This window comes from Pelodiscus sinensis, chromosome 6 (genome assembly GCF_049634645.1).
Source record: "Pelodiscus sinensis isolate JC-2024 chromosome 6, ASM4963464v1, whole genome shotgun sequence".
Lineage (NCBI taxonomy): Eukaryota > Metazoa > Chordata > Testudines > Trionychidae > Pelodiscus > Pelodiscus sinensis.
Genome location: NC_134716.1, coordinates 80,948,924 through 80,961,167, shown reverse-complemented (window position 1 = coordinate 80,961,167; position 12,244 = coordinate 80,948,924).

Sequence of the window (12,244 nt, the reverse complement as noted above, 5' to 3'; positions counted from 1 at the left end):
CACATGATAGCATAAATTATATTTCTGGATGCGCAGGAATATGTATTCCTGATCTTATAACTCACTTGGTTAGGCCCAATAATGGTATTAGCAGAGTGAATATGTGGACAAAGCTGGCAACAGGGTTTGTTGCAAGGGAAAGTACCAGGTTTGGTATTAGTGTGGTATGTCCTGTGGTGGTGGGTAAGAATCATCCTGAGGTTAGGTGGTTGTCTATAGGAGACTATGGGTCTGTCTCCCAGAGCTTCTTGGAGTTTAGTATCCTGTTCCAGTATAGGCTGTAATTTATTGATAATGTGTTGGACAGGTTTAAGTTGGGGGCTGTAGGTGATGACAAGTGGTGTCCTATTGTTGGTTTTCTTGGGTCTGTCTTGTAGTAGATGGTTTCTAGGTATTCGTTTGGCTCTTTCAATTTGCTTTTTTATTTCCCCGGGTGGGTAGTTGAGGTTTATAAATGCTTGGTAGAGATCCTGAAGTTTCTGGTCTCTGTCAGTGGGATTAGAGCAGATGCGGTTGTATCGAAGGGCTTGGCTATAGATGATGGATCATATGGTGTGTGCTGGATGGGAGCTGGCAGCATGTAGGTAACTGTATGAGTCAGTGGGTTTTCTGTAGAGGGTGGTGTCTAATTTTCCATTGTTGATTTGTACTGTGGTGTCCAGGAAATGGACCTCTTGTGTGGAATGGTCCAGGCTGAGCAATAAATGGAGATGCTTCTTTCCTACCTCACAGTGGTGTTACAAGGCTTAGTATGTTAATGTTGATAAATTGCTTTTAGAACCTCAGATGAAAGGCAAAAATATTCTTATCTAAATATAGCTCCAGTGTGTATGTGTGTTGGTAGGTGTTATCAGGTAAACACTTCAGGCTGACACTTGGTTACACAGAATATCCTGTGAAGTATTCTCTTATCATTTAAGGGAAATCTTTATCCCATATCTGATCTTTTCAATGTCAGAATGGTTTGTGTATTGATTGACACTTAGGGTGTGTCTAGACTACAGAGTTTTGTCGACAAAAGTGGACTTTTGTCGACAAAACTATACCTGCGTCTACACTACCGCTGAGTTCTGTTGACATAACGTCGACAGAACTCAGCAGTTTTGTCGCCGCTGGTAAACCTCATTTTACGAGGCATAACGCCTTCTGTCGACAGAGTTCTGTCGACAGAAGGTGTTATTGCCTGTAGGGTTGTGTCTAGACTACAGGGTTTTGTCGACAAAGCAGCTTGCTTTGTCGACAGAACTGAATGTAGTCTAGACGCTCTTTGTCGACAGAAGCTTGTAGTCTAGACGTACCCTTAATGGTGGTGGGGGCCCTAACCACACAACTCTGGGTTTATTTCAGAGACCCTCACTGCATGTAGGTCAGGAGTCAGGTATAAAAATGTGGTTTAGCTTATGCTGCCTCCTTCACATTAAGATTTATTTAATTAGAACTTCTCTCTTTTTTTCTCCACCTATATGTACAATAGCTACAGTGTACCATGGCTTCAAACTAGCAGCCAAATGGACATACATTCTTCTCCAAGACTGAAAAGCCTTCTTAGAACATTGAAAAAAGTTTAGAGAGAACAATAAAATCTGCATTTCAATTAGGTCAGACTTCCTCAGTTTCAGTTCTGTCCTATTCTGTGTCTCTTAACATCTTCTAACCAAACAGTAAGGACTATAAAGGGATAAAGAGAATTGAAGTTATAGTAATTAATTATGACTCATGGATATTATGATAAAGAAATAGCAATTCCAATTGTTTCTTCAGATTAGCTCTACCAATCTAGATTCCAGTATTTTCCCCCTGCTGCTGTGTGTATATAGCAGGAGGTCCCAGTACAATTCATGGAATCTTTATGCTGAGACACTCTCATTGAAATCTCTTTCCTTAGTTTTAATCCTAGATGTGTTTTGCCCAAGCCTAAAAGTGTGAAGGAAAAGAACTCCAACACTTCCCCAGTCAAAGTAATTTGGGAAGAAAATCCAGATTGGTTGGTATGCGGAAATCAAATGACCAGATACTGTCTCAAGAATGTGCAAAGCAGCTACATGATGTCAGGGATGAAAAAACAAGATACTGCTTCTATACAAATCCATGTTACGTCCACATTGTGAAACTGCATGCAGATGTGGTCCAATATATATTGGAATTGAAAAAGATCGTGAAATGGGCAACAAAAATGATTAGGTGTATGGAACAGCTTTTGTATGAGGAGAGATTAATAAGATTGAAACTTTTCAACTTGAAAAAGGGATGACAAAGGGGGGATATGACAGAGGTCTATAAAATCATTACTCATGTGGAAAAAGTAGATAAGGAAGTATCAGAGGAGTAGCCACGTTCGTCTGAATCTGCATAAACAAGAAGTCCTGTGGCACCTTATAGACTAACAGATTTATTAGAGCATAAGCTTTCGTGGGCAAAGACCCACTTTGTATTTGACGAAGTGGGTCTTTGCCCACGAAAGCTTATGCTCCAATAAATCTGTTAGTCTATAAGGTGCCACAGGACTTCTCATTGTTTATATAGATAAGGAAGTGTTATTTACTCCTTCCTGTAACACAAGAACTAGGAGTCACCAGGTGAAATGAATAGGTAGGAGGTTTAAAACAGAAGGAAGTATTTCTTTGTGCAATGCACAATCTATGGAATTCTTTGCCAGAGAATGTTGTGAAGGCCACAGATTATAAGAGAGTTAAAAGAAGAGCTAGATAAATTCATGGAGGATAGGTCCACCGGTGGCTATCAGCCAGGATGGACAGCGATGATGTCCCTAACTGCTAATTGCCAGAATCTGGGAATGGGCAAGAGAGGCTGGATCATACTGTAATTACCAGTTTTGTTCATTTCCTCCATTCCTTCACACCTGGCATTGACCACAGTTGGAAGACTGGATACTGGGCTAGATGGAACTTTGGTCTGACTCAGTATGGCTGCTCTTATGTTTTTTAAAATATTGGAAATATTATTCAAAGGGCTCTGCACACAATAGGATTCATCATACAATAGGATTCAAATAGCTTCTGTTCAGTTGGATTGGAAAAATTAATACTTAATTGAAAACATGTCAGGTACTTTATTCCTTTGCTTTACAGATTTCTACGTTAGTAAATCTTTTTCTATGCCATAAATGAGTCCTTATTCATATGAGGACATGGTATACACAATCATCCTATTAGGTTTCAGTAATGAGTAGTTTAATCCATTTTGTTATTGGTACTAATGTGAAAGTCTTGTTGTCTTTTCTCAGTTTTTGTTTGTGTGTGAAACAAAGCAGATGGAAAGGCTCAGATCTCTGAATAAAAAAATTCAATTTTCACATCTTGAGACTAAAGTAATTTTTCTAAAAATATAAGAACATAAGAACGGCCGTACTGGGTCAGACCAAAGGTCCATCTAGACCAGTATCCTGTCTTCTAACAGTGGCCAGTACCAGGTGCCCCAGAAGGGGTGGACTGAAGACAATGATCAAGCAACATGTCCTAACTCTGTTAGGGTATGTCTACACTAGCCCCCTAGTTTGAACTAGGGTGGCTAATGTAGGCATTCGAACGTGCAAATGAAGCCTGGGATTTAAATATCCCGGGCTTCATTTGCATGTTCCCGGGCAGGCACGCAGCAGTCAGAAGTTAATCCAAACTAAGTCCTTAGTTCGGATTAACTGTTACACCTCATTGCAGGAGGAGTTAACAGTTAATCCGAACTAAGGACTTAGTTCGGATTAATTTCTGACTGCCGTGTGTAGCCGCAGGCAGTCAGTTCGAACTAAGGGGATTTAAAAATGGTGCCCGCCCAGGAACATGCAAATGAAGCCCGAGATATTTAAATCAACCCCCCTCCCAAATTTATTTAAGTACAATGCAATATGAGGACCTGCTTGCATTATTAATATTTATCATTTGTATTGTGATGGCAACTAGGACCCCATTATACTAGGCACTGTGCAATCATAGAAAAGGCAAGCCGTACCCTAAAGAGCTTACCAGGTAATTGGGCCTGATCAGGATCATGCCTAAACTAAATGCTCTTCTTCGTTTTAAGCTAACTGTTTTTGGACCCCCTGTATGACCGAGCACAGCAGAAAGGTGAGAGGCGTTGCTTCAGTGAGAGGATCACTTGCTCCCTTTTTTCTGTTTGCCAACTTCTGCTCACCATGAGCATGTGAATAGTTCTACTGGCTTCAAAAGGTAGGCAGATTATTTTTTCTCAGTAGAATGTGTCTGTAACACTAAACTACTGAACCAATTAGTCTTTTCAGGGGAAAAAAACCATAAACTTGTTATGTGCATGTTTCTCACACTTACTGTTGCACAACTAGAAGCCCAAGCATTGTTTAAGCTGATATATTCTAAATATTTAGGAGTGTTGTGATGTCTAGGGTTTTTTTTTCTTTTTAAAAGAACAAACAAAACCAAACCTAGCAACCATTATTGAGACTTACCTGTATCACAGTCTGGAAGTTTCATGCCTGGTGGTTTCAAGCACTTCAGGTGCTTTCTTTGTACACATTTTGGACCATATTTTGCTAGGCACTGTAGGAAATGTGACCTCTGGTGCTTTGTGTAGCTCTCACTGTAAATGCCTGGGTCAGGGCAGTCTGCAAAAGGGAGTGCTGAAGTTGAACTCCACAACAGATCCTCCACACAGGTTAACAAGAAGCAAAAAAGAAATCACACAGGCATTTCGGTTCTCTGGCTCCCAGCAGGCAGGAGGTACTTGGGGGAGATCGGGGAGGGGGGGGAGACATGGAGTTAGGACAGAAGGGAGGAGCTTGGCTAATGGAGGGTGCTGAGCAGCCGCTCATTTTCTCTCTGTGGGTGCTTTAGCCCTGGAGCATCTATGGAGTTCTCTGTCCATAGGCAAGTCCCTACTTGGCTTGCTGGGTCATAAAGTGTAGCTCCTGATTTTTCAATGAGTTCATTGCACAACTAATGTCTCTTGTTGAGCCATCAAACAGGCTCAGTGATGAAGCCATTCTGGCTACTGGTGGGGAGGTAGACCCAGCATAAGTTTGGATATACATATCCCTACCAAATTCACTGTACATTTTGGTCAATTTCATGGTCATTGGATTTTTAAAAATGGTAAATTTCATAATTTCAGCTATTTAAATCCCAAACTGCTTGATGTTGTAGTGTAGGGGTCCTGATCTAAAAAGGCATTGTGTGTGGGAGGGCAGGGGGTTTGCAAGATTATTGTATGGGTACTGTTGTATTGCTACCCTTACTTCTGCTCAGCTGCTGGCAGCAGTATTGCCTTCAGAGATTGGCATTAGACTATGCAGTGATTCCTAAACTCTTCGGCATCACGCCCCCTTTTTGATTTTTGAGAAACCCTCACACCTCCCTCCGCAAAAAATAGCAGCAAAACTTGTTGAGGGGGGGAAAAAAAAGCAGGGGAGGAACTGACTGGGGCTGAGAAACAGTTGAGGCATCTTTAATTCCTGAGACCAGGGTTCCGGCGGACACCAGAGTCAGTAAAAACAGAAAATACTGGACATTTCACATGGTATTTTCTGAATTTTTTTTTACCGGACAAACCAGGTTCTTCCTGGGGGAGAGGGGAAGGCTGGGTCACCTCGCACCCCCCCCCCCGAATTTCTTCACGCCCCCCAATTTGGGAAGCTATTCATTAGAGAGTGGTTGAACAAAATGTCAAATTATCTAACAACATACTAGTCTGTCTGCAGAATCACAGCTGTGTGCTTCATAGAAATGTAATGTCCCATTAATAATATGGACAAAACTGATGATGAATAAGGCACTTTATGGCTGAAGAATGTATAAAATGAAAAACATACAGGGACATGTGGGTGAGATTGTATTTGTATTGGATTGGCAATCTGAAAAAACTATTCTATAAACAAATTTGCACTGATTAAAATACAAATGTAAACATTCACAATATATTATAAATCCAGCTGCGTTGGAGAGATGCTGACATTTTCACATTCTCCGTTTTTTTCTTTCAGGGTGGCAAGTTTTGACCCTTAGTTAGTTAATGATTTTTCAATTGTGAAAGATACTGAAACCACATTCAGTTAATTCACAAATCAATTTATTTAACTGGTTCATAGAATCTGGCTACAGATGGATTTTTTTCAGCAAAAGAACACAATGAAGAGATGTCAAAAAATGCCAAAATTCATCACTGCTGTGTATCTTTCTGCTTCAAAGCATTAAATCTTCCCACCCCAGGAAATATTTTAAACAGGGCACTTAAAGGATGTGGAATTATCAATCTTCTATGAAGTGTTCATAGAGGTGAAGGGAAGACTAACAATTTTCTTTTAGCATATTAAGATTGGAAGATCTTGTATCTAAAATGGTTAACAGCTGGGATGGACTATATAAAAGTCTTATTTTAGAAACATTGTCATGAACAGCTTTTAATGCTTCCACAAATAGACTCATATTGATTTATTCAAAGAGCAAAGAACAAATTCTATCAAACTGCTGCTAATCAAACCATAGTAGATTTCACTCTAATTGTGGGCTACAGATCAAATTCATTTAATAAAATCAGTTAAAATCTGTCATGTTATGTAGTGTACAGTAGTTAATCTCAGAAACTGATTTCTGATACTTCTTCCATGTTCTAGGCAAAAAACAATAAAATACAGCACTTCATCTCTTTCATTTAACCAAATGAAAACTCCAGACTCTAGCATAGGGACAGTTTGTCCCCTCTTCTGCAAGTAAAGGGGAATTCTGTTCTAGACAATCTTCCCTTGTTTTTTGGAAGGGGTTAATTCTGCCTTCCTCTGAACCACCCCCCACTCCTGGGAATCCCATGGAAACACCTTTGCTCCTAGTTCCAAAGCAGGAGCTTCTCTCAGTGATGCTACCTACTGCACCTCCTCCCTGTTTCCATATAGAAATCTTGTCTGGAGTTAGACAAGCAGCTTGGAGTTGTACCAAATCTCTTTGCCTCCCCTCTATAGCTGCTACCACTCAGCTGCAGGAGGGGACCCATCCAATAGCAGCAGGCCTTGTTCAGAAGCTATGCTGACAACGGGATCAATATGGGTGATCCTGAGGTGATAGGAAAAGAAATGTTAATGATCAGAACAAGGTTTATGTTGCAGAATGAAAAATATTTGTATCAACAGATTATTTACTTTTACTTTCCTGACTCATCAAAAAAGGATGGAGTCCAATCTAAAGTTAGTATGGAACAGATCCTCCTCCTCCTCCAAGAAACTCGAAGGGGAGAGAATGATAGGCAACAAATCCTATACAGTGCTCTCCCCCCACCCATCCTCTATTTACTCTCCTGGGTAGCACCCCTCGCAGAGTGAGTGTTTGGGAGGAGACTAGGAAGGTAGCATCGACAAGACCACAAAACTTTTTAGCTTCTAGGGATCAAAGCAAAAGAGGCCTTTAAGGCCATAGATACAGGAGCCATTCTCATGACTCTGCGCTGCTCCACTGGGTTTCTCTATTGATCCTGTTGTTAGCATAGCCTCTGACGAAGACCTGCTGCTACTGGATGGTTCGCTCCTGCAGTTGAGTGGTAGCAGCTGTAGAGGGGACCCAAAGGGATTCAGTACAACTCCAAGCTGCTTGTCTAACTCCAGACAAGATGTCTATATGGAAATAGGGAGGAGGTGCAGTAGATAGCATCACTCAGAGAAACTCCTGCTTTGCAGCTAAGAGCAAAGGAGTCTCCATGGTAAATCTTTTCTTAATAAAATAAGTATAATAGAAAGCAAAGCAAAGCAAAGCAAAGCAAATGGCGTAACCACAAATAAATAACCAGATTTACTAGTTAACATTAATTTAGGGGTGGACTCAAGCAGAAGCCATGCTCCACTATGGACACAGGATTTTGGTGGACCAAGGATGGATGGAGGGGCAACAAAGTGTTGGAGTCTATCACAGGCAATTGGGAACTGAAAGGAGAATTGGTACAGCCTGGGGGCATGGGTATCACCCCACAGCCCTTCCCTAGCCCAGTTCCTACCTGTTATCAACCAGTTGGCATTAGCTGCATCATCAGACATACTGCAATCTACCAGAACACAAAGGAGGAAGGATCTCCCAAGACCAGCTCAGTGGCACATCCAACTCATTTTGGTCATGCTGGAAAGACACAGATTGGGCTAATATTTGGTGTCCCCCATTAAGACTCAATCAGGAGCCAATTATTTGTCATAAGTTAGGTAGCCTTAGTAAACAGCCTACCCAGTCCGCATGTGATTGATGTGGTGTTAGCACCTGCTACACAAATAGGATATTTGCTGTTTTATCGTTTCCCTTATAACTTTGCATACAGCTTAAAATCTTGTTCATAGACTGAAATGATAGACCATGCATAGTTTCAGAACAGTAGGGTGGGGCATTTCAGAGCACCATAAAGTGTTCAAAATATTTTTAAAAATCAAACCAGTAAAACGAGGTAATCCCTCTAGCCAGATGACAGAACCCCTAAATCCACATTTTTTTCGCACACACGCTGTTCTATAGTGCTTAATGGGTGAGAAGAGTGTGCTGCTCTCTCACACATCCCCTCTGGCAGCACTTACTGTGCCTCCAGGTAGGAGGGGGTCTCCTCATTAGATAGATTATTATTATTATATTGGGGGAAAAGTTAATTCACATTAAACATGCAGTTTCTCTGATCAACTTACTTTCTTCAAACTTCACTACCTCTTTGTTCAGTTTTGAGTAGGTGTTAGTCAATTAGGAGATGCTGCACTGTAAGTCCTTGGTATTTATTTCTGTGTTAGATCTATTCTCTATATCCTATCACTCAATGTGAACGTATTTTAGAGCCCCATTAAGTTTCCTCTCACTGCACGGATGTACAGAAGCGCCTATGCAGTTTTTGTGAGCCTTTCAACTCCTGTGTTGAATTATCACTTTTTTTCAGGTACATTTTCTACTTTGATCAGTTGACAAAAAGCTGGAACAGATATCCAGAGGAAATGCACCTCACCAACCCTTTCACTCATTTCTACTGAGGAGCGGGGTTTGGTTGTGGTCAAGTTGCTGTGAGGATCATTGGTAGGTTGCTGATCAAACTTTAACACATCTTAATAAATCACATTGTCTTCTACAATATTTTTAGCAGGGCCAGTCTTACTATTTATGAAATCCCAAGCAGTAAACAAGCTCTGAAATACCTTCCCTATCATTTCCACTTGAGGAGGGGGTAGTGAGGTTCCTCCCTCATGGCCCTATGGGAACTAAAGGAGAAGTTTATACAATCTGTGAGTTGCTGATTTACTGCAAGTCTTCCAACAGCAGATCCCAATCACTTGCTGGGCAGAGCTGTAGCTAACTGACCCAAAGTTACAGATAGCTTATTGTCACAGTTTAAACTTAAATAATCTCACCAACCATATTGACTTTTTACTTAGCTGTGTAGCATAGATATTGGAGTATGAATTATTTGTCCTGCAATTCTGAAGTAGACCTTAAGGTATTTTTTCTTCCATAATTGTAATCACATATGTCTAACTTGTACTGCTATGATGGCTCTTTGGAACTAAGCTTGAAACTTCCAATATCCTGCTCAGAATTCTTGGTAATTTCAGCTCATAAAAAGTATCTTAGACTTCATATCTAGAAGATAACTTTTATGTTAAAAAACCAGTTTCCCTTCCATGTCCAAACAGGGTTTTTTCCCCAGATTATGAAAGGAGAATGAATTTTTGTATTTCACCTGCTCTTACTTGACTGAAGTTAGATGTCACTTCAAACACCCAATAGGAATCTGCATGCTGATTATATTGTTTTATAAATAGCTATGTATACCACTGTTTGTTTTTTCCCATTGAATAGAGTGCACTTGAGTTTCATAATCACATTTTAATGACCTGTGTCAACCAAACAAAGCCAGAAAAGTTTCAATATAGAACAAAAGAAGAAAACAAGATTTTTTTCTACTTCTTTTTATTTAGTTGGCTCTTTGTATTTTCTTCAGAAGCACCCAAAGAAAAAATGAAGAGAATAACTATGTCTCCAGAGAAGTGGGGGTGGGGTGGGAGGGAAGATACCCAGCCAAGAAGACATTGGCAAGTAAGAAAACTGGTTTCCAGGATGTTTCCACCGTTTTTGACTGTGTTACGGATGAGATTGATGTAGGTTTATTAAGCATACAAAAGAACTTGAAAAATAGAAATCTGACAAAGGCAACTGATGTCCTAGTGGTGGTTCCAATTGTCAAAGTCAGACAGGACTCACAGATTTGTCAGACCGCTCTGTTTATTAGCAAAGCCGCTCTACTAAATGCACCCAGAAAATGTGAGTGCCATACAAGGTTCAAACCCCTTGATTTATACAGTCAAAAGAAAGCCAAAATTAACAGGATTAAAAGAGGGGCAAAACTTCACATGATTAGTGTGAGGCTAGTCAAGTATCTTCATTTCCACATCAAGCACACAGCAATCTCCTGTCCATATCTCCTTGGTTATCGCAATTGCTTTCTCCCTAACACCTAATGTTCCTTTTCCTATTAACTCAGGCCCACCTGGCTAGCACTCTGATCTGCATATCTACAAACAACATTAACATACTTTTCTTCTTCCTGTTCAGAGACAAACAGTATTCCTTCAACTTATTCAATTATTACAGCATAATTCATCTTTCTCTTACAGTATAATTCTTTCTACTTTCACACCGTCACATTTCAAATGTGGAAAATCTTTCTACTCAGCAACTCAGAATGAACATACTAAATTTATATATTTAGCCAGAGTGGGGAAATCAACTAAGTCAGATGTTTGTTACAAGTGTCCATGACAGTACTCGTGTATAAAGTAACATGCACATTATATATTAGGCATAGGGCGACCAGATGGTCCATTATTAGGGGTGTTATTTTATAAAGGACCCTATTTCCTTCCTCCTCTGGAGGGCCCACACACAGGTAAATGATAACAGCCAGAGCCATCACCATCTATCTGAAATTCATTCTTTTGATCAAATTAGTAAATCTGTTCCACATAAGGACTCTGACTAAGCCAGTGTATAACACAGACTGGGCTAATCCAAGTGAAAGGCAGGCCCCATGCTAGCTAGGACATGTCATGTTTCTGGTAGCGTCTGCAAGTGGAGGCACTACTTTACAAAGCGTGGATGGGTTGGTGGTACTCCACCTGCTCTCTGATGGGAGTGAATGTCAGCTTGGTCAGCATAGTTGGCTCTATGGACACTGCGTCCAAAAGATTGCCTTCAGTCCAACTTCTCCACACTGACGTACACATATACCAAAATAAGAGGTAGTTTGTTCTCCAGGCCAGCTCAGTCCTTGATCTCTTTTAAAAGTGAATATTATAACTGCCTGGGAGGAAGGAGGAAGTTATATGTATTTTCTTTACTTCTGAGACATTTTATTGTATGATGGAATTTTTGTCCTAAACTCACTCTCTGATGACTATTCACTTCAATTTTCCTTTTTGAATTAGTTTTTTTTTTAGGAAATAAGTGTCTTTTCCATAACTCCACATTTTAGCATAAACTTGCAACATAAATTATTATAAAAATATGTATCATGGAGTAAACTAAAATTTAACATTAGTTTTCCTATTCACTCTTGTCAGGAAGATCAACAATGAGCATAGCCAGAAATCTGTGTGGTGATTCCTTTTTTTGTTTGCAATGATTAATGAAAAGATTACAGGGTGTTTTAGGAGAAGAATATAAACAGGACATTTAGACGATTCTTGATATTTCCTAAATAGTTCCCCTAGGAAGTGTTTTATTGTAGGTTTGCATTAGCATGACTTGCAGGAAAATTGGAATAGCTGCCATGACTACAACAAAGAACACAAAAGTCACTTCATTATGCTTTTATTTCTTCTTCTATCCACCTTCATGTTTTCCATCTTGTTTTTTTAAGTACCTTTGTGCTGCTTGCTTTAAGAGCAATTTTGATACTCAGCAATGAATATTATTAGTTATAAACTGAATTCCAATAAGGCCCACAATGTACTGATCACTGTCTCACAGAGTTTACAATCTAAGATGGAGTCATCAGATAGTCATTGCTGCACCTCACCTCCAAAGCCTGCACTGCTAGGTCCAGCCCCATTCAAGAAGGTTTATTCTTTTATAACAAAGATTAAAGTAAAAGAATAGTCTTAAGTCAATACTTGACCCCGGGCTTTAGTGTCACCCTTCCTGGGGTTTCTGGCATGCTAGCTCCTGGCAGTTTTCTAGCCTCAGCCAGGTCTGTTTCCCCTTTGGAACAGATGCCACAGGCTTGCTTTCAGGCACCCCTTGCTCCAGGGACTCACCTTTGC